The following is an 18,387-nucleotide window of genomic DNA, read 5'->3' as shown; positions in this document are numbered from 1 at the left end:
ACCCAGAATATTGGTGCAGTCTAATTCCCCTCCACCTATTGGCAGTAAATTCAAAAATGAGTGATAAATTCAAATTTCTTCCTCTTGCTGTAAAGTAAGGGAGATGGGGAGGGGTAGCTGCCATTGATGGTGCACTGGAGAGTAGCTCTAGCCACTCCACTATTAGTCAAGCACTAGTAAGTTGCTCCAGTCAGTCTATGTGGGATGGATTGGTAACAATAACAGGATGGCAAACTATCACTGAAGGGCAGGGAAATAGCTGATGAGAAGGATTTAAGGAGGAGTAATAATATTAGGACCACTGTCCTAGAACTGCTATAAATCCATGCTCCCCATATACAGGAATCATGTAGCAACAGCATGAGGGAATGAAACACATTTATACTTATTTACTAGTCTTAAGTCGCATCCTAGCCAGCAGAATCATGGGAAATACATCGTACAATAATTTTTTATGAGTGCAGTGCTTGTTACTTGAATGTGGCATTTCAAGATGAAAAAACTTGCCAGTCACCTTCTACCTAGTCCAGCGCTATCCACTGAGTTTATTGTGCATCTGAAGAGCCGACAGGTTGCAGCCTTTCTTTGTACCTACCAGTTGCGACAAGCTAAGCTGCAGCTTCTGGTCAGCCGAACCCTTGTGACAATGCATGCCGCTGGCCATGGACCAGCATCGATGACCCTAGCACACTGCGAGACAAGCAGGCATGGCTTGGACATAGAGTTCTAACTGCAATTCCACCTCCACCATAGACTTCTCAGTTTAAAAAATCTACTTTACCCAGTCCAAGAGGGGGATGTCATTGTCCACACACCACAAATTTCTCATGTGAAATACAGATTCCTCCTTTTTATGTGCGTTCTTGTTGAAGACAGAAGAAATCGTAGGATCCACGCGTTTTCACATCACAGATTCGTAGTGTGAAATCTGTTCTTATCAGCTTAATATCTGTTACGTCTTGCATCACATAACTAGAATATTAAATTAATTTTGGATCATGACAGAGTGGTAAGAGTGTGCTCAACCTCTGTCACACGATGCCTCGCCGGCCGTTGTGGCCGAGTGGTTTTAGGCGCTTCAGTGTGGAACCGCGCGACCGCTACGGTCGCAGGTTCGAATCCTGCCTCGGGCATGGATGTGTGTGATTTCCTTAGGTTAGTTAGGTTTAAGTAGTTCTAAGTTCTAGGGGACTGATTACCTCAAACGTTAAGTCCCATAGTACTCAGAGCCATTTTTGAACACAATACCCCCTCACTTTCGAGCTCTCTTAAGGTAGTCAAATACTTCATCACCTACATAGTATCTTGAGGTAGTTAAATAGCAGGACAAAGGAGTTGTAAAAATCAGGTTAATACCATGTAACACTTCATAAATCCCGTAACGTAGGTGGTTTTATTATGAGGGCCATCTCTCCCTGTGAACGTAGGAGATAGAGATTTCGTTAAAAGATCTCGCGGCAACGAAAAAACGCCTGATTACCGTTCCAACTTACGAATCATATCCGTGGTACTGTCGCCCTCGCTTCCACCAGCCTGGCACCACGTCATTGACATGAAATTGACTGACTAATTAGTTAAATTGAAAATGGAAGTCCCTTCAAATGGTGAATAATTTTTCTCCTGCAGTTGGATTACACTATGGGAATGGGAATCCCTGGAGGGAAGGCGACATTCTTTTCAAGGAACACTATTCAGAAAATTTAGAGGACCAACATTTAAAGCTGAATGCAGAAGGATTCTACAGTTACCAACAAAAATTTCGCGTATACATCACGAAGGTAAGGTACGGGAAATTAATGCTTATTTGGAGGCATATAGATAGTCTTTTTTTTCTCTCGCTCTGTTTTCGAGTGGAATAGGAAAGTAAATGACTAATAGTGCTACAGGATACCATCGGCCACCAACGCACGGTGGTTGTCTACAAATATATCCCTGTACGTGTCCTGATGTCCTGTATCACGTTCCAGTGGTCGTTACACTAGATTTGCGACCATTGACAGATGTCAATTTAGTCTACCTATTAAGATGTCAGTCCATCCATTTATAGGCACACTAAACTCACAGAAGAAACGTTGTCTCTTATGTACCAAGAAAACAAAAGATAGAACATTTGCTGCCGATTTTCTTTCAGTAAAAACTTTCGTATTAGTCTCTAATTCTCTCACTGCACTCACTTCACGAGACGTATGTGAGCGGTATGTGTTATAGAGGTCACCTCTCGCTTCCCCTTTTGTCAGATTATCGCTTATCCGTCATATTCTCAGAAACCTTCCTGTTTTGGATATATAGCATTTGAGTCCACCTGATTTTGACGAGTAAGATGTCCCCCGCCAAGTTTCCGACAGCACTGTTCAAGTAATTAGAAGGCTGTCTAGTCCCCATTTATGTCGTTCCTAAGGTATTTATATAGCCGTATTACCGTCATTCCGTGAACATTTTTATACTTCCTCGATCAATTGAAAAATAGCACTAATTTTCTCATTGCAGTCACTTCACGAGACGTGTGTGGGAGGGAGTAATATATTTACTCACAACTATTATAAGAAGCGCTAAAGAGACACATCGCAGCCTCGCTTTTCTTAGAGTATCGCTTCCGTCCATATTTCCACAAATCTTCCAGTCTTCGATATATTGTGATATGTATGCCCAATCAAGTCACCGACTCGCACTAATTCTCCCGAAATCCCATCACGTTCCGAAAGCACTGTTCCATTAGTTTGAAGCTCTCTAGACCTGTCACTGGCTATGTAGAGAGGTATCACAACGAGAACAAATAGCACACTAACGTTCAGGGAGAAATTCAGCACCATGCAGATGCACGCGTACAGATATTTTTTACGATTGGTACTGTTTCTAGTGACTTATAGTCAGTGACGAAACAGAACAGTAGCAAGTCTTCCCGGCTATTTTAAGTTCAACAGTTACATTCATTTACATTCAGCTCCAACGCCTACCAGTCTTCAAACTCCTGCAAATTTCTATAGCATACCGATGTCGCAACCCTGCTATAGACAGGAGCCTACATCTAAATACGTGTTCCGCAAACCACTGCACGGTGAAGACTATGTCATAGCAGTATTATCGATTTCTCTGTCTTCTTCGAGTCACATGCGTAATGATCCGGTAAAAATGAATCCCTGTATGCCTCTGTATACACCTTAATCTCCTCTATGATGGCTACGCTAGATGTAGGTCTTTTAATGGCCAAGGAAGCCTTACTGCTGAACCTTCATTATATGAGGACTGCACAAAGAAAATCTGATATGTTTTAATTCATTGATCTGATATACTGCAATTCGTCTATATCGAATAATTGTCTACAAATATATCCCTGTGCGTGTCCTAATGTCCTTTATCACGTTCCAGTGGTCGTTACACTAGTTTTGCGATCATTGACAGCATAGTGTCTCATGGGAAATACATCACAAGTTTTTCAGTTGGGGTATACTTCCACACTACAATTGTAACAGTATCAAAGAGATTGCAACACGCACACTATCCACTCAGTCATTTACATTGGTACAACACCTCAACGCACAATTCAGAGCTACTGCTATCATAGCACTGTTCGTTTTTCCTCCACGCGCTCTTTGGAAGGGGACCGACCACGATACCGTATTCATTCTAGAGTGAAGTATATGCACATTTTAGCACGCATATGTGCAGTGTAGTTATTTATTTAGAAGCAAACCCAGTACCTTTACATCTTTATCCGACTATCGTACATCGAGAGCCAGTTAACCAACAAGTACAAGCGAGACCAAATCAGTGTCGATGTTTCGTCCAGCAACAGCAGTCATCTTAGTGCGTTTTACAACTCGATTCAAATTGTAGTACCACGGTACCCAGGTGATATGGCGACGGAAATTTCGGCCACTCGCCTCCTCTGCTGTCACTGCTTTGTTGGTGAATTGCATCCCCTTAAAAATCGATGCAAATGAATTTCAGTCTGACATATTCTTCTTTAGCTCATCGATCTTCAGTCCTCAGTATTTGAGTTGTTTCCCTTAAGATCCCAGCAAATGAATCTTACCCCGACATATGCACTCTTCTTCAGCTCGCTCCAGATGCTTACTGCTAGACATTTTACTGCGGTTAACGCTTCCGATGAGAGCGTAAGAGATTTCTAGTCCTGTTAATGCGCAATAGATTTAGTTATGTCTAGGTCAACTTCCAGCCCCACCGTAAGACTTCCCGCCTACTTGCAGACCACTCCATCACCTGTGAACATCATAGATAAATACGGCGCAAGCCGCTGAACAGTGCATGATGGAGGATACATTGCACCAGAATTATCAGCTACCTTGCATCCCAATCTCACACACTGATCGAGTAAAAAAAAACGATTGTCCATATACGTCAAAACATACCAAAATCCACCCTAAACCTTCCGGGAGAAATAGGTCGTCTTTCCTAGAGTTTTATTTCCCTTTCATAGTCGAATGGAGCCTGTCAGACAATGCGATCCTAGCAGCATCCACACAATGCTTTTGATACGCTGATCAGGCATGTAGCACTAACTGATGTGAGCTCACATGATTGGTGGACATCGACAATGTAGTACTGAGCTGTTGCATCGATGTTACTGTTCACCAGTACATATCATGTATCCACAATTGGTGTATGCCTCTTACTGTCGGGATAGCAGTGGACAATGACATAAAAGTTACAGCCGAGAATATATGATGAGGTACGAAGGTGATGCTCATTCAAATAGAATGGGAGAAGCTGTGCGGCAAACAGACATTCTTATGTACCGAGGGGCAGTTGATGGCAAAGTACGGCGCATTATTTCTCGGCATTCCCCGCCCTCTACATCAGCAGTGTTAGTGAGTCATTACTCATTGTGTTTAGCGTTGCTACGTTAAAATTAACAGCTCGATAGTCGTCACAGAGCATATTCCTAAGGCATCAAAGTGTCATGCACATACACTGCTGGCCACCGTAAATGCAACACCCTGAAGGAAGCATCCGAATCAAGTGAAATTTACACCATGGGTTTGCAGCGATGAGATATGCAACTGATTAGAATTTCAGCGCAGACGCACATCACGCGCGCCTGTGGCGCCACCTCATAGTGCCATTTAAGGCTTGGCGATTTCGACGAGTGTACGTTCGGCACGTGTGTTTACCTTGTGGTTGTTTCACAAGACGATCAGTTATGCCTCGTAGACAACAGCGAACATCGTTTGATCAAGTATCCGAGTTCGACAGAGGAAGGATAGTGGCTTACCGAGATTGTGGATTATCATACAGAGAAATCGCTAGTCGTGTTGGACGAAACCAAACAACTGTAATGCGGATATGTGACTGTTGGATGCAGGAGGGTACGACGGGCCGACGTGGTCGATCGCATTCACCTCGGTGCACCACTGCACGTGCTGATAGGCAAATTGTGCCCATGGCAGTGACGGATCGCTCAGTGACATCCCGAACCATAGCACAGCACATTGCGTCTGTAACGCATCATCCAGTGTCTGCGCGTACCATTCGACGCCGTTTACAGCAGAGTGGTCTGTCCGCAAGACGTCCATTGCTTCGTCTACCATTGACGCAGAACCACAGACGTCTCCGTCGCCAATGGTGTGATGACAGACGGATGTGGACGGCAGAATGGAATGACGTTGTCTTTACTGACGAGGCACGCTTCTGTCTGCAGCACCACGATGGTCGGATTCGAGTGTGGAGACACCGTGGAGAGAGGATGCTGGACAGCTGCATTATGCACCGCCACACTGGTCTTGCACCGGGTATTATGGTATGGGGCGGTATTGGATATTACTCTCGCACGCCTCTAGTACGCATTGCCGGTACTTTAAATAGCCGGCGCTACATATCCGAGGTGCTGGAGCCAGTTGTCCTTCCTTACCTTCAGGGCTCGGCCACAGCCATATTTCAACAGGATAATGCGCGACCACACGTGGCACGCATTGTCCAAAGGTTCTTCGTCAATAACCAGATTGAAGTGCTTCCCTGGCCGGCTCGCTCTCCGGATCTTTCGCCGATAGAAAACATGTGGTCCATGGTTGCTCAACGAGTGACCCAGATTACATCCCCAGCTGCCACACCAGATGATCTTTGGCAACGTGTGGAAGCTGCTTGGGCTGCTGTACCCCAGGAACACATCCAACGTCTCTTTGACTCAATGCCGAGACGTGTGGCAGCGGTGATCTCCAACAATGGCGGCTACTCTGGCTACTGATTCTGGCAGGAACCACATGTCACAGACGTCTGTAAACGTAATCATTTGATACTTGGTCAACATGTTATCTACAAAATAAATTTTGTTGTGATACCTCTTGTCTTTCTTGGTGTTACATTTATGGTGGCCAGCAGTGTACATGGTCTACACTGGACTCGCATTCGGGAGGACGACGGTTCAATCCCGTCTCCGGCCATCCTGATTTAGGTTTTCCGTGATTTCCCTAAATCCTTTCAGGCAAATGCCTGGATGGTTCCTTTGAAAGGGCACGGCTGATTTCCTTCCCCATCCTTCCCTAATCCGAGCTTGCGCTCCGTCTCTAATGACCTCGTTGTCGACGGGACGTTAAACACTAATCTCCTCCTCCTCCATACATGGTCTGCAGGAAGCGGTATGCGCTGCAGTGAAGCGAGAGTGGATATGTGGTATTGTCTTGCTTACGATAGCGGCAGCGCTGAGATGGAGCTGTGCTGTTCGTGATTTTGGTCAATCAAGATATAATATAATATAATCATTATAAGATCAACGGAAGTTCAATGCAAGGTGGTATACCTACCCCAACAGGTTTTGGAGGCAACAAATGTGGAATTCAAAACATACCAAAACAATTATTTACATAATACTGTTGCATAGTCTCCAAACGTAGGTCAGTGCTATTTAAGTGCAGCGATGATGTGTGTGGTACTCCCTCACACCACTATCGAATGTTCCATTAAAACTACAGTATTCTGTACCATATACCATCCACATAGAACGCCTCCATATTTCGAAATGTAATTTACATAGGAAGAAACAAATACCCAGTAATCCAGCAATGCGGTAGAGTGAGATCCATGTAACGTAGGTCCCAAACGACTGTCATGGCTATTTAAGCACAGTGATGCTGAGTGTGGTACACCCTTCTATAATTAACAGATATTCCATTAAAACAACAGTCTTCCACGCCTTATAGATCTCATACTGGTTTTTGAAATGTACTTCCGTATCGCTAGCAGTTAGACAAGATCAAACTCGAATAATCCATTTCCATTCTTGTAAATCAGGGCTTAAAAAACCATGTTATTTTTAGCGAAGGAAGATGTAAACGGTTCTTCCAAACGTTATTTAGTCACACATATCCATTCTGATTATCCGAATCCATAAGCTAGTAGTCATCTATAGAAGGTCATTGCCAAAGTACAGGCTGATGGTCCATTTCAACGTCAACCAGTTCCGCTATAGATAGCTGTTGTACATTCCTGCTGCATCCATAGCAATTTCTCCTAATACACACCGTGCTCCTGACTGTGGAATATTGTACCATGTCTCTAGTGTGCATAGGCTTCCTCCTATTAAAATATTGATGTATGATATCATCCTTCCATCCAGCACCTTTAATCTCCAATACTGATTACAACTGCTGTGTAATGCTTTATACTAAACTAATATGACGCATGGCCGTAGGCAGCACTCACATTTTCTTTTTCTCCCTGCAATCCACTCCAGTACAGAATCTAGTCGCTACTAGCTTAATGGGCTGTACGTATCGGATCATATGGAACTTCTTAGAATAGATCTTAACGGTAGTGCCCTGCTGGGGGATGAAATTATTTTTTTAAACGCTATGGAAGAATGCATACGTTGACGGAACGGTGGCACTGATGTCGATTCCATGCTTCGACACTAAAAAATCAACACAGGTCAGGAGGTGTTAAGATCACAATGTAATCATAACTATTATATTAAGAGCAGACCTAAGTATGATTTATGTAGGGAAAACCAAAAATGAGTGCATTTTAAAGATAAAGCTTTGATATAAAAAGTACATCATTATATAGTAGTACCTCTTACAACATCGTTTCCTTCGTCAAAATTACTCTTACTGTAGCTAAAATAGGTCCCCAACACACAGCACACGAGGAAAGGATGGGTCCATAATTAAGGCAAGCAGCAGTATGCCTGCAGGGAAAGAATAGTCCTCCCACTTCTACCTGGAAGCAGATTTTATATAGGTGGGCATTGTCAGAAACTCTCACAGTCACATAGGATTCTGTTGCTGCTTTCAGAAGATTTGCTGGAAATTTAATATTAGGGTTCAAGCTTTGCTGCAATTTTTGCATTTATCTTCTGACAAATATTATCCACAAAATCCCTACCCCTCGCAAGAAGCACAAACAAGCGCTTGGAAAACCACACAGCATATTCAACTCGTGAGTTATTGGTTTCATCCCAATATGTGAACCCTCCACCACAATGGAAGCACATGGTTCAATCTCCGTCACTGGTATAAAAGAATCCAGCTTCACTTACGTTGTCAGGACGTTGCTTAATAGCTAAATACCAACCTTCGAGAGATGCGAGCATCCCATGGTGTGTTCTATATTTCGGGTGAGCTAACGTTGAGCAAACGTTGAACTGCATAACGATGATGATTCAGGAGATGAATGCGGGAGTATGTGCATTCTGCGCAGATTACAAGAATAGCACGGTTCGACCCATCGATATACCTTCCCAACACCCTCAGACATCCACTATATTGTAGAGACACCTACTTTGAAAGCTCCCGTTATATATCGCCTTCTTTAAATATCCATGACGCTGACACTTCTGCTCACGTTATCATCGCGTCATGATCATGATGTCACTTCTGCTCACGTATTCTAAGTTCGAGTCCTGGTCCGGCACACAGGTTTAATCTCCCAAAGGTGTGCGCTTGGTATTTCCCAGAGGGGGAGGGGGGGTAGTCAATTGACCAATTTAATTAATTAGTCAATTAATATGATATCAGTTTGATATCAAAAGTGGCTCAGAACGAAATTCGTTCCACTATTTCTAAACGCCTTGAAATGGCAATGTGGAACGGTCCTACTCGATGGGAAAATTGCCGACATTAGCGTACTCAAATACGCTATTTCATCAAAAGTATACATACACCTATTAGGGGACATATTAGAGCGTGTGTCCATCCTTCGCCTTTATGACGGTTTGGAATGTGCTGGGGATACCCTCAATAGGTGTCTCAATGCCTTTGGGGAATGGCAGCCCATTCTTCAAGAGCCGAAACTGGAGAAGGTAGTAATACTGGACACTGGGATATGGAGTGCAACTGACATATAACTCATCCCAAAGTTATTCCACTGCGTTCAATTAGGGACTGTGACCAGGTAAATTCATTTCAGGAATGTTATTCTCCACAAACCATTGTCTCACAAATGCTGCTTTATGACATGATTTATTGTCACTGTGATACAAAATTCATCGTCTCCGAATATTGCTCTATTGAACGCGGTACACAGTAATGTAAATTTTGTTCATATCTTTGCGCATTTGGCGTTTTATTAAGCACAAGAAAGAGACCACACTCTCACTACGAAAAACACCCCCACACTCTACCTCCTCACTACTTTAGTGTCAGCAATACACGTGTCGGCAGCTGACATTCGTCCGGCATTCGCAAAACCCAAGTTCTTCCACCGAACACGGGATAGCGTGAATCGTCACTCAAAATCACTCTGTTCCCGTCATCCGCTGTCCAGTGGCGGTACTGTTTACTCCACCTCAAGCGTCGCTTAGTGTTGACTACAGTAACATGTAGTTCTTGAGTATCTGCTCGACATCTGCAACTCATTCTCCCTACAGACCATCATTGAGGTATCTGGACTATTGGCAGTACTTTGTAACTCACGAGTGATTCCTCACACTGTTTTCTGGTGATTTTTTACCACCACCCTCGGCAGTACTCGATGGTCCTTACCCGTCAGTGCCTGAGGTGAGCCTGATGGTTGTTTCTTCGCCTTTCCACTTCACAATAAGATCACCAACAGTCGATTTGGACAGCTTTAAATGTTCCTCAGGGACTCGTTACACAGGTGGTATCCAATGACTAGTCCACGTTCGAAGCCACTGAACTATCCGCGACGTTCTGCTGTTGCCGCTTCTGTACTGACAACTCTGTTGCTGCTGCTGCCTGACAGGGACAGATGAGCCCCTGTGGGTCGGTGGAGTCTAAGCCAGAAGGCTATTCCTCCAAACTGACGGAGCGTGTGATGTGGCCTGACTTCATGTGTGATGTCCTGTCAGTCTGCTGGGACGGTGTTCTGGATGTGGTTGCGAAGCAGGTGGGGCCATCTGGTTGCGTTAAGACGCTGCACCCGGTGGCCCAGGGCTCGAAGGAGCGGGTTTTCGGACTGCGCAGACTTCTCGTAAAAGAGCCATGCAGCCTGACGAAACCTGTCTCGAACAGTAGGGATGTTGGAGATTCGGTTAAGGTCGTCCGACGGGAAGTCCCGAGGGAGGTGCAATGCCAGACGTAGAATCCGGTTCTGAAGGCGTTGCAGGCGCTCGACGTGAGTCGCTGCAGCATTGCCCCAAACCACAGCGGCGTAGTTGATAAGCGGACGTATAATCGTAAGATAGAGCGCAACACCCAGTTCTGGCGGGAGCGCAGGTGTCGCATTGAGAAAGAGGTAGAGCTGAGTCACTCTACCCCTGACCTTCTTGCCAATGTCGTCGATATGGTGTCTCCACGTGACCCCTCTATCCAGCGTCACACCCAGGTACTTAGCGGTATTGCCCCAAGGTACGGTGGTTCCCCTGATGGTGATTTGCGGGAGGTCGGCTGGAATATGCTTCCTGGTGATGAGGAAGGCTTGCGTCTTAGCCCCATTGAAGCTGAGGCGCCACCTCCAGGCCCACTGACTAAGTGTGTCAGCCGCTGCCTGCATGCGTCGTTGGAGCAGAGCTGCATTCATGCTGCACGTGTACATCGCCGTATCATCCGTGTAGAGGGTGAGATGGACCCTGTCCATTCATGGCATGTCTGCGGTATACAGGATGTACAGTATGGGGCCGAGGACGGAGCCTTGGGGAACTCCAGCCCTAACCCGGCGGCGCGTCGACAGGTCCTCCGTGTGTACATGAAAGCTTCTGTCGGCGAGGTAAGATTTTAAGAGACGGACATGCGGCAGGGGCACACCGAGGTCCAGAAGCTTGAAGAGAAGCCCCTCATGCCATACAGAATCGAACGCCCGTGAAACATCCAGGAAGATGGCTCCGAAATATTCCCGCCGTTCGATGGCATCAAGGGTATCTTCAACGAGGCGAAGAAGTTGGTGCGTTGTTGCATGTCCAGGGCGAAAACCACATTGTTCGTCCGGCAGGAGACGTTCTTCCCTGATGTGACGCAGGAGGCGGCAGAGATACAGCCTTTCAAAGGCTTTTCTGACAGCTGGCAGCAAACTGATGGGCCTGTAGCTGCTCGGGAGACGAGGATCCTTCCCAGGCTTGCGGATGGGGATGACCTCGGCGTGCTTCCACTCCTGAGGATAGCAGCCAGTGCGAAGGATGCTGTTGAAAAGGCGAGCCAGATGTTCAGCGGCTGCCGGTGGCATCCGTCGCAGCATTTCATTCGTAATCTGGTCAGGGCCGCCTGCCTTGCGCTTGTTGAGCCATCGAAGTTGATCGGAGACTTCATCAGCATCTACCTCATCGATACGTTCGTCACTGGTAGAGGCAGCGAGGAACACCGGGAGACGTTGAGCAACCAGGCGAATGTGATCCGGATCCATGGGGTCCATGACAGGCTGGAAATTTTGTTCAAAAACGTCAGCAATGGCGTTGGCTTTGTCCACTGGGCTGCTGACGATGTTTCGACCAACTTGTAACGGCGGAATCTTCTGACGCCGGCGGAGGAAGAGCTGGGTGGCTTTCCAGGCGGTACCATCGTCAACCCGAAGAGTGGCCAGGCAGTTGGATCATTCCTGATGGCGGTGGTTTACAACAGCAACTTTCATGTCCCTCCTCATCCTGTTGAGAGCCCTCTTCGTCGCTGCGTTGCGCGTCAGCTGCCATTCACGAAAGAGGCGGTTTTTGGCAGTTATCGCCTCCATGAGATGTGGTGGTAGTTGCCGGGATCGGTCAGGAGGGCCAGATCGCAGCCACGGCGTGGCTCGGAGTCCCGCATGTAGAGTACAGTCATGGAGGAATCGGGCACAGCCATCAACCCCAACATCGTCTGTGTCAGGTGTGTCATGGAGACCCTCTTCCAACAGCGCCTGATACTGGTTCCAGTTGGCGTTCCTGGTTGGGATGCCTCTCCGTGTCACTGGCTGGGCATCGACGTCGATGTCAAATAGAACTGGGACGTGGTCCGAAGATAAGGCAGTGCGGGTGCTGGCGGATATAACATAAGGCACCCCCTTGGCCACCGCAATGTCGAGCACGTCCGGAGGCCCACCGTTGTTGGGAAAGTGGGCGGGTTCGTGAGGTCTGAGGATGACGGCGTTCCACTGCTGGGCCGCTCGGAGAAGTTTGCGTCCGTGGTTGTTGGTGACACGGGAATGCCATTCGGTGTGCTTAGTGTTAAAGTCACCACCAGAAAAGACCCGTCCAGGTAATGCCAGCAAAGCTTCAACGTCCTGGAGGAGTAACTGTCGGTCAGGCGGACGGTAGACAGCAACAAACGTGATGCGCCCATGCGAGGTGTTGACAGCTACAGCAGTGGGCTCCATCGCTTGTAGCTGTGGAAGAGGAACTTGATGGTGCACAAGGGAAGTCCGGACGTAGACTGCAGTGCCACCGCCATGAGTTGGCCTGTCGGCCCGGTAACACACGTAGTTGGCAGCCCCGACATGGACACCAGGCTTGAGAAAAGTCTCAGAAACCAGGCAAATGTCGACGGCCTCATCCTGCAACAGCTGTCGAAATTCGCCATCTTGCGTGCGGTTGTCCTGGGCATTCCACACGCAGACAGTGACGCTTCGTTGACTACGGGCCATGCTGGGAGGCCAGTGGTCTGGTGGAGATTGCCTGAACGGCTGCACTGACAGTGGCAATGAGTTGCCGTGGGATATCTTTGAGAAGCTCCTGAAGTTCTTGCAAGAGGAGCTTCATTTCGGCCATGCTGGAATCGGCCGCCTGAGATGGGACAGTTGCAGCTCGTGAGTGTTGAGCCGGGATCGCCACGACGTCAGCCTGTCGTCCCTGTTGGGAGTGGTCGTGTTGACCCTGGTCTTCACCCTGCTGCTGTGCAGAGTGCCGCGCCGATGGTCGCGCTGCGGCCCGTGGACAGCGGTCCATCACGGTGTTGGGAGATGGTGCAACAGTGGCCGGCTTCGGCGCATGTACGGAGACCTGCGGTGAGGAGCCAGAGGTAGTAGCAGCAGCAGCGGACTGGTGCAGGCCACTTTATGGAGCCGGGTCATTGACCACGGCTCCGTGCTGCAGCTCGTTGGAAGCTGGAACAGCCGCGGTAGGAGGCCACATGTTCCCCACCACATCCAGCGCTTTTGGGCGGTCCATCCATCCGCTGCCGTGTGCAGTCTCAACTGGCGTGCTCCCCCACACACTTAACACAGCGTGGGGGGAGCGTGCAGAACCGTGCCACATGCCCAACCGTTTGACAGTTGAAGCATTACACAGTTTTTCCGTAGTGACAGGTGTCGCCGCGATCTTCGTGACCTGCCATAGCCCGCGGTTGTGTGGGATATCACAGGTGACCACGAGGACCAGCGCAGTCTTCTTTCGGGTGCGGCGAGAGGGTAGGCTGGTTATGGACCGGAGGCCAAATCCATAGCCCATATCCTCCAGTTGTCGCCGGACGTCATCCAGGCTGTAGTTTCGAGGGAGGCCCCGAAAGACGATCTTGAGTGTCTTGTCCGTTGCAGATGGGTAAGTATAGAACGGCTTCTCGTGTTCCCCGAACATAGCCGTAACTCTTCTGTAATCTTCTGCCGATTTTAAGGTGACCTTATAGAGGTTGGCGCCAGCCGGCTTGATAATGACGTTATCTTGGCCGACAAGGCGAAGTAGCATCCTGTAGAGGCCGTCGTAGTCCTTCTTGTGTTGGACCACAATGGGCGGCGGTTTGGGTTCTCTCTTCTGAGCAGGCATCTCCACACCGTCAGCGAGCTCCTCAAAGGAGTTTGCCGTCTGAACTGGCGGCGCTGAGGAGAGCTGAGCCTTCCTGGCTGGCCGTTTGACGAGTTGAAACCCTTCGTCATCAACGGCGACATCGGTCTGTTTCGCCTTTTTGCCCTTAGGAGGGGCGCGGGTGGTTCCTGTGGCAGTAGTCGCGCGCCTTTTCGTTGTCCTGGCGGCGGCGGGAACGTTCTTGCTGTCGACTCGTCGTCCGAATCGGGCAGCGGAACTTGCAGTGCATCCGAAACGTATTCCATTTCCCTATCCATATTCATTGCCACGGTCGTCGTAGGTGGGGGGCCGGATGGGGCCGCCGACAAAGCGGGCTTCGCCGGACGACGATCCGCCACACCCTTCGCTGTACGGACATCCTCTCGCGCCGACATCTCAACGCTAACTCGAGTGCGTCGCGTGCCGCGTTACTGAAAACTCGGTTCTCCCTGCCTCCTTTTATACTGGCGGGTCCGCTTCTCATGACATCTAGTGATCAGTCCAGTATTAGAAATCGATTTCGGGGTACTTTCGATCAGATACTGTATTCATTGTGGTATTATCATTGCATGGCTTTCATCAGGAACCTACCATAATCTTGCACTCCGACATTACAACCGTTTTTGTATGGGACATCTTTCTCCGTGTGTCCCATTAGACAGTGCCAGTAATTTTTGCTCCTGCAACACTGATTTCTGCTCTGTTTCTGTCTGCAAGCGTTCATAGAATTCCTGATTCGGCAGCTGAACGAGAGTTTATACGCCACTCGTTAACATAACTTATCTCACTCAACGTCCTCGGATATTTAGACAAGACACATAAAATCAGCCTGGACATTCTCGATACCTTTGTCACCTGTGAGAAATTTGAGACCAATTTATGATCATCCGCTTACATTAGCATTCATTTACAGACTGCTTGGGCAGGCGTTGGTCTACAGCATTTGACATCAAAATAAATTTTTAACGAACGATGAATAGTGTCCGAGCGTTTCAAATGATAATGTTGATAATTTTTTGCTAGAATAATCGGAGGTTTGTTTTAATGCAGAATTGTCCAATAAGTTGATGAAAGAATGTAAAGTAGAGGATCATGAAGCAGCACTTAAATTTGATGAAACAGGCCGGCAGAAGTTGGAATCAGATGAAACTCCTGCCAAGCGAGGTTCATGTGAAACGTCGTCTTAGATGCAATGTTCAGAGGATCAGTATATGTTTCCAACACCAACTACGAGCCTCAGACATCCGCACACTGCGGGCACGAACCAAGAAGGGGTCACCAGGAAGCCTCAGCCGCAGTCGGAGGCGGCCAGAGCGGGCGCGGACGGAATAGGGAACGTCCACTCCACTCCACTCCACTCTTCTACCTTACGGGTCTGCCCTGACCCGTGCAGGAGCAGGCTAAGCAGTGTACTGCTATTCCTGCATAAGCCTCTGGGGGTGGTTTTGGAGACCTCACTTTACGGATTGTCTTGGCGGCCTAATAGGCCTATGTAGTCTGGATGTTTTCCAAAGAATTTGATTATCCCCACCATGGTGATGTTATTTCCGAGCTCCAGGAATTCCTGGTAAGCTGGGTGCTGTTGTATTTCCGGACGCGCTTCCCCAGCCGCCGCGCCCCGGGCTGAGACCTCAAAGATGTGTTCCCAGTTCATGGGCGTGAAGACGGGGTGCTGGTTGATGATGGTCAGGTCCTTCCTCGATACCAGTCCTCTAAGAGCCTTGTTGTTCCTGACTGGTCCGTAGGGCTGGTGAGGAAGGGCCGGATTCGTCCTGTCGGGTGGAGTAAATGGATAGGGGTTGTCCAGGTGTGGGTATGTCCCGTCACGAAGAGACGCGGCGACCTTCTGCAGCACAGGCTGCACGCTGTACTCCGTAGGGAGCGGCAGGCATTCAGTCTCCGCCGCAGCAAGTGGGGGTGTCTCAGTGTGCGTCTCCTCGTCGTGCGCCCGCGGCTCGACCTCCCCGTCAGGAGGGAGAGCAGGCTGCTCCACTTCTATGTCCATGGGTGCCTCTACGCCGCCCGTCTCGCCAACTGGCGGCGCGGGTGGCTCCGTCTGGGTGGAGGCGTCGGCCCTCGCTGGCCGACTCGCAGTGGAACTGGCGGTGGGGGTAGAGGTCTTCTTGAGGACCCGCAGCTCCTCACGCAGCTGTTGCAGCTGGCAGAGAACAGCCACGAGTTCCTCCCTCATGGCGGCCCTCTCGGCCGCAAGGGCGGCGTGGAAGGCGGCCAGTGGGTCGTCCGTGGCGGCTTCGCGACGGCACGGTCCACCACTCCCGCGGAAACGGGGGGGGGAGGGGGGGGGGGACGTCTCGAAGCCAGGTATCTCTGCAGGGCGTGGGGCGGCCATCTTGCTTCTGTAGCCCCGCACGTACGCGCAGCTGCGCGAGTTTGCGGCGTGGGCACCGCCGCAATTCACGCACTTGGCAGCCGCGTCGCGGGGCTTGGTGCAGTTGCGTGTGTCGTGTGCCTCAGCACACTTCAGACAAGCTAAAGTGCCCCTGCACACTTTTGCAATGTGCCCCATCCTTTGGCACTTGAAGCATTGCTGCTCAGTGCGCTGTTTCTTCTTGTGGTGCCGTCTGCGTCCGCGATCCTTGCCGATCACATCGACCAGGAGTTCCAGCGCGGCCGCAATCTTGCTGCCCTTCCTGCGTCCGGCCATGTCGGTTCGTCAGCGTGTGGAGGTGCGTGCGCGCCGGCTTCTTCTGCTGCCTCGTGTGCAACGTGCCTGTGCGCTCCGTCTGCAGTCCGAGAGCCGTAGCCGGGGGGAACGTCCCTCGCTCGCTCTTTACCTAACGAACCTGCCCTGGTTCGTTGTGGATGCAGGCTAAGCACTTGGTGCTACTCCTGCTAGTACTTTGGGTTAGGGATTTTTACGCCTGTCTTAATGGTCTGTCCATGCTGGACGCTCTTGGCGTCCTGAGTGTGTTCCTGTGTGTTACTCACGTAACAGGTCAGGCCAACGTGTTGTTGGCCTGTGGTGTATTTGTTGGCCCAGGTCCTTTATGAGCCGGTTTTGCGCGGTTTCGGCCTTCGCATAGAACAGCCTGGCTGACTGTTGGAATCTATTTTTAAGGAGCGGAATGCCTGTTTGCTCGTGTAGTTGAGCCGTGGAGTACCGCCTAGGTAGGTGCAGAGCGAGCTTCAGCGCTCGATTCTGCACCCTCTGTAGTGCACCAATGTGTACATCTGCTGCATTTCCCCACACCACTGCCGCGTACTCCAGCACTGGTCTTATAAGTACCAGGTAGAGTGTAATGCCATGGTGTGGGGGAAGGGTCGATGTGGGGTTTAACAGAGGGTACAGGACTCTTAGTCGTCCTATAGCTCTGTCCCGGACTTCCTGGACGTGTGGTCGCCAAGTGAGCCTTTGATCGAGGGTGACCCCGAGGTATTTTCCGGTCTTGCTCCATGGGATGGGGCCTCCCATAATACTGACCGGTTGGAGATCGGGCGGCAGTGCTCTTCTCGTGAAGATCACTGCCTGGCTCTTTGCTGCTTTGTACTTGAGCCTTGAACCTTACATAAGGTTCATGCAGTATGATCTCCCCGCCGCACTGCCAGGCGCAGCCAGTGAAGAGGCCAAGGTGCCGCCGGGAGCCCCGCCAGGCGTGTCCACGCAAGAGGACACTGCACTGCCGGAGGCGGCCCCGAAGGGAGCAGCACCACCAGGCTTGGCTTCTCAAACAGCTAATGTCCTGCTGGCCCCCCAAACGGTACAGGCCAATCAAGAGGCTGCTGTTCTGCCAGCTGCGCCTCAACCGAGCGAGGTCATTCCAGAGGCCAACCTGGAACAATTGATCCGGGAGGGAGAGGCCATGGAACACTCTCTACCGTCTCGAAAGAGACCTGCAGACGCGATTGACGACGATGAGTCGCCCGCATGCGCATCTTCTGTTAACAGGATACAACAGAAGAAGAAGCCGCACGCGCTAGAGGGCGCCACTGACGACAACGAGTCCGTCCACGAAGACGCAGAGGGATTTGTCGTCCCAAAACGGCGGCACACGGCGCGGGCAAAAAAGCTCGAACCGGTGCAGCCAATAGGGACGCACAACTCTTTTTCAGATCCACCTGAAGAAGAGACCATGGAAGCGGAGCAGCAGGCACCACAAGCCAAGAAGTTACCTGCCCCCCCGCCAATCGTCCTACTCTGGAAGGACACCCTCAGGTCCTTGCTAGAGAAGTTCAAAGAGGTGACATCCTCTTCAAAAATAAGATGGCAAGGGAACGATCTCTACAGGATCTCGCTCTCAAACATGGCCGAATACAGGAAGGCCATGCTTATAATCCAG

General features: G+C 49.6%; 1 pseudogene; it reads left to right on the top strand.

The window, feature by feature from the left end:
- Positions 1-900: 900 nt before the first annotated feature.
- LOC124778134 lies at positions 901-1,064 on the top strand (annotated as a pseudogene).
- The last annotated feature ends 17,323 nt before the right edge of the window (positions 1,065-18,387 follow it).

This window comes from Schistocerca piceifrons, chromosome 2 (assembly GCF_021461385.2).
Source record: "Schistocerca piceifrons isolate TAMUIC-IGC-003096 chromosome 2, iqSchPice1.1, whole genome shotgun sequence".
NCBI lineage: Eukaryota > Metazoa > Arthropoda > Insecta > Orthoptera > Acrididae > Schistocerca > Schistocerca piceifrons.
The sequence above is the reverse complement of the archived record's forward strand: the minus strand, read 5'-3'. Positions and strand labels throughout refer to the sequence as shown.